At 40.0% G+C, this 4,536-nt stretch overlaps 1 non-coding gene across 1 annotated transcript; it reads left to right on the forward strand.

Moving 5' to 3' along the window:
* The first annotated feature begins 3,900 nt into the window (after positions 1–3,900).
* On the forward strand, positions 3,901–4,007 carry LOC137768965 (U6 spliceosomal RNA). Its single transcript, XR_011074884.1, has one exon. It is a non-coding gene; the product is annotated as a U6 spliceosomal RNA (small nuclear RNA).
* Positions 4,008–4,536: the final 529 nt, after the last annotated feature.

The following is a 4,536-nucleotide window of genomic DNA, read 5'->3' on the forward strand; positions in this document are numbered from 1 at the left end:
GATTTGCAACATCATTCCTGGCCCGGGCCTTTACTCTTTAAAGAGACAGCACCATTGAAACCATAAAAGAAGGTATTCCCCACTCAAGAGGTAAATTCTCTTCTGTAGTACTCTGGTAGACCTCTCAGTGGGCCCAATAAAGGGCTCCAAACTAGTCAGTGGCAAGAGTGAACACACATCTAAATTGGTTCTCTCATCTGCTATACCACACTGCCACAGAAAGGAGAACACTCCTATGCTAGGAGCCTAAGATGACTCATGATGAATCCACAGGTATTCCACAAAGCTCTGCAGAACCTCATGTGATTTCTGCCCGAAGGCAGTCAGATGTAGAAACTGTGGGTCACACTCATTGTTTTCAGGAGAACAAAATTTAAAATAGTTCCCCAAGTTGAAAAAAAAAAAGATAAAAGGAAAACATGCCAATTTGATTCATTTGTATCAACGATCAAAAAATAAAATGCTAGTCTTCTATCAGGGCAAACAGCTTAGGATCCCCAATTCAATCATAAGTACCAACAGCACACCCTCTATCTGTTAAAATCATGTCCTCGCCAGAACACAGATGGTTACACAAGTCACACTGCCGGAGTGGACTGGAAGCAGATAGGTACGCAATATGAAATCAGTGGCATAAAGCAATGCAGACCTGAAAATAGCTCCTTTTATGTCATTTTGTATTTTCCCTATCCTAGGTGTCAAACCAAGAAATAGCCAAGTCAGTAAGAATGAGCAGTGGTCCATTTATTCAACTATAGATCAGGATTCCCATGGGTAGTTTATAGAACAGAGGTTGGGGAGGATGGACCAAAGCTCTCGAGCCCATCGGTACAGGACTGGCCAAGACACAACCATCACACAGGCTTCCCCATCTTCTCAACTTCGGGACTCTTCCAGGAAGCTCTCCCTAGATATCCCACCCTCAAAACTGCCCTGTCCTTGGCCTCATTTATTCACTACCCCTCATAATTGACGGGCATTGTTTTTGGCAGTTATAATCTCCAAACTTTCTTTCATCATAAAAATTAATGCAGGGACTTCCCTCGTGGTCCAGTGGTTAAGACTCTGTGCTCCCAATGCAGGGGGCCTGGGTTCAGTCCCTGGTCAGGGAACTAGATCCCACATGCCGCAACTAAAAAAAAGATCCCATGTGCCACAACTAAGACCCAGCGCAGTCAAATAAATAAATATTTTTTTAAAAATTAATGCATACTTATTTTAACAAATGTGAACAGAAGAGAATCACTGTAAAGAAACAAAAATGAATGTGCTCTCTTTCTCCAAACCCACTTCTTAAAGGTAACTACTGTTAAATAATTTAGCATACATCCTTTTGAAATTTTTCGATAGTTTAAAAAAATCTCAACAGTATTAAACGGCCAATCACATTTATGTATGTATTGATATATATTGAAAAAAATGTTGTATTAACTAAATAGGTTTAATAAGGAGTTCATGTTAGGTACATTGATGGCTGTTCCCTGTGGTATTTTCTAATGTACATATTTTTAAGCTGTGCCACAAAGCCAACAACTCTTATGCAGAAATTAAATTGAAAAGCAATTTAATTTTCATTATTTTAGGTTCCATTCAATCTGGCACAGGCAAATATACCTTCTCTGGTGGTAAAACAAAGAACTCTCCAGCCTCCAGATTTAGAGAAAATGTCTGTATTCCGTGAGTTCTGATAAATGGAGCATTTGCTGGTTGCATTTCATAGATCTGTTCTACTTTGTGTGTATTTCTCTTTCAGGTAAACAACTTGCATATAAAATTAATAAATCAATAAATGAAGTGATTGCTGAGAATTCATTCAGCTGGGTACAGGGACCCAGTTACCTTTAGCTTTTGTGTTAAGAAATTATTGTTACGAATAAGAAAGTTTCTTAGGTTTAATTTGTTATATGACCTACAGTGAGGTATTTTTGTCTGTACATTAAAAAAAATTATACCTACATCTAGCTGCTTCTGATCTTGAAGATTTTGCTCAGAATTCAGAAACCACCCTTATGAATATATCGTGTCCTCTATAATGCATAGTTCAGAAGAGAAAGGTAGATTCCCCACCCTAGTATAAATAATGTAAAAAGAGAAAGCATGTTAGGTTCTGAGGAAGAATAGCAGAAAACAGTCTTCTGACGGAAGGAGATCTGTTGTCAGCAATGTGGAATGTTCTAGTCCAGCAGCTGCTGATTTTCCAGCAGTGAAAACCCAGCTGGTGACATCACTCAGGAAAGTGACTCATCAGCGCAGTGGGATTTCATTTGTCTACTCCTCATCCCACACCATACCTTTTCTGGTGGGGACTGCAAGTTCTCTTTCGGATACAACTGCCCAACTCTCCCCAAGTTTTGTCAGCTGAAGGTTTTCTCTTTTGTGGACAAGAAACAAGTTTGTGGGGAATTTTGGGGGTTTTTTTTTGGAGTTTCTACACTGCACCTACCATTTAGCCTTCAAAGGTCACACTTTGATGGGGCTAGCTCTTCTATTTTCCCTAAAAGCTGCTTTCATCTGCCCTCTAAGGACCAGGCCTGACGTTGCTAGGGTGTGTTCCAGAGTAGAGCAGGAGGCAGTGGTCATTCTTTGATTCTTTAAGCCCAACAGGGGGCCTTTCCACATGCCCATCAAGCCCACAAACTTGGTCTTCCCAGGATTCAGTGACCAGGCATTGTGATGTTTTCACTGTACTAACTTTGAAACAAGGAGCACATAGGTTACTATGCTCAGGAGAAGGTACTCTACCATTGTTAAAATTCAATAAATATTAATAGATGACTGACACACGGAATGTTCCAATTACAACTCTCCAGACTGATCCAGGTTCCCAGAAGAAGAGCTAAACTCTCCATAACTGGCAGTTTTTCAGTGCCCTGTGCTAGAACTATTTATTTTGTGGCATTATAGACTTACTTACAGACAAAGAGTGGCAACAGTTAAGGAAATATGACTATTCTGCCATGGCAGTTTCTGGATCCTTTATTTGGGTCCCGGGGATTCTGAATACATCAAGGTAAAAGCAAATCACGTGTGTATAAGAAATAGATACAGACAATTCATAGAAAAAAAAGTTATACAAATGGTCCATAGTAATATGTTCAATCTCATTCATAAGAGAAATGAAAATTTAAGCTATACTGAGATACCATTTCCCACCTACCAAATGAGGAAAAAAAAACAACAACAACCCAACAGTCTGACAACAAACTCCATTGGCAACCACTGGCAATTCTGTGGGTAAACAGGCACATTCATATATTGCTGTGGGACCACAAAATCCCCTGTGAAAACATTTGTCAATACCTAGCAATATTACCTAAGAAGTTACCCTTTGATCCAGCAATTCCATTGCTAGGAACCTACCCAAAAGATAGCTATAGGTTTTATAGAAATAAATAAAAAATAGAATTTATATTTCTTACTCATTTTTTTAAAATTTATTTATTTATTTTTGGCTGTGTTGGGTCTTCGTTTCTGTGCGAGGGCTTTCTCTAGTTGCAGCGAGCGGGGGCCACTCTTCATCGCGGTGCGCGGGCCTCTCACTATCGCGGCCTCTCTTGTTGCGGAGCACAGGCTCCAGACGTGCAGGCTCAGTAGTTGTGGCTCACGGGCCCAGTTGCTCCGCGGCATGTGGGATCTTCCCAGACCAGGGCTCGAACCCGTGTCCCCTGCATTGGCAGGCAGATTCTCAACCACTGCGCCACCAGGGAAGCCCTCTTACTCATTTTTGACCAAATGTCTGTGTGAAACTATTACATACTATAATCCTAACCTTTTCTTTTACAGCAAGCTGAGAAACTTTTTACTTGGAATAACAAGAGAATTTCTTATACTTTTGTCTTTTCACTGACTACAAGTCAAATTTGAGGAGCCTCAGAATATTGTTTAAAAAGAAACTATAGGATGCTCGCTTCGGCAGCACATATACTAAAACTGGAACAATACAGAGAAGATTAGCATGGCCCCTGCGCAAGGATGATACACAAATTTGTGAAGCGTTCCATATTTTTGAATAGGTAAAGAAGATGTGGCACATATATACAATGGAATATTACTCAGCCATAAAAAGAAACGAAATTGAGTTATTTGTAGTGAGGTGGATGGACCTAGAGACTGTCATACAGAGTGAAGTAAGTCAGAAAGAGAAAAATAAATACCGTATGCTAACACATATATATGGTATCTAAAAAAAAAAAAAAAAAGGTTCTGAAGAACCTAGGGGCAGGACAGGAATAAAGACGCAGACGTAGAGAATGAACTTGAGGACACGGGGAGGGGGAAGGGTAAGCTGGGACGAAGTGAGAGAGTGGCCTAGACTTATATATACTACCAAATGTAAAATAGATAGCTAGTGGGAAGCAGCTGCATAGCACAGGGAGATCAGCTCAGTGCTTTGTGCCCACCGAGAGGGCTGGGATAGGGAGGAGATATGGGGATATATGTATATGTATAGCTGATTCACTTTGTTATAAAGCAGAAACTAACACACCACTGTAAAGCAATTATACTCCAATAAAGATGTTAAAAAAAAAAAAGAAA

Source organism: Eschrichtius robustus, chromosome 8 (assembly GCF_028021215.1).
Source record: "Eschrichtius robustus isolate mEscRob2 chromosome 8, mEscRob2.pri, whole genome shotgun sequence".
Taxonomy (NCBI): Eukaryota; Metazoa; Chordata; class Mammalia; order Artiodactyla; family Eschrichtiidae; genus Eschrichtius; species Eschrichtius robustus.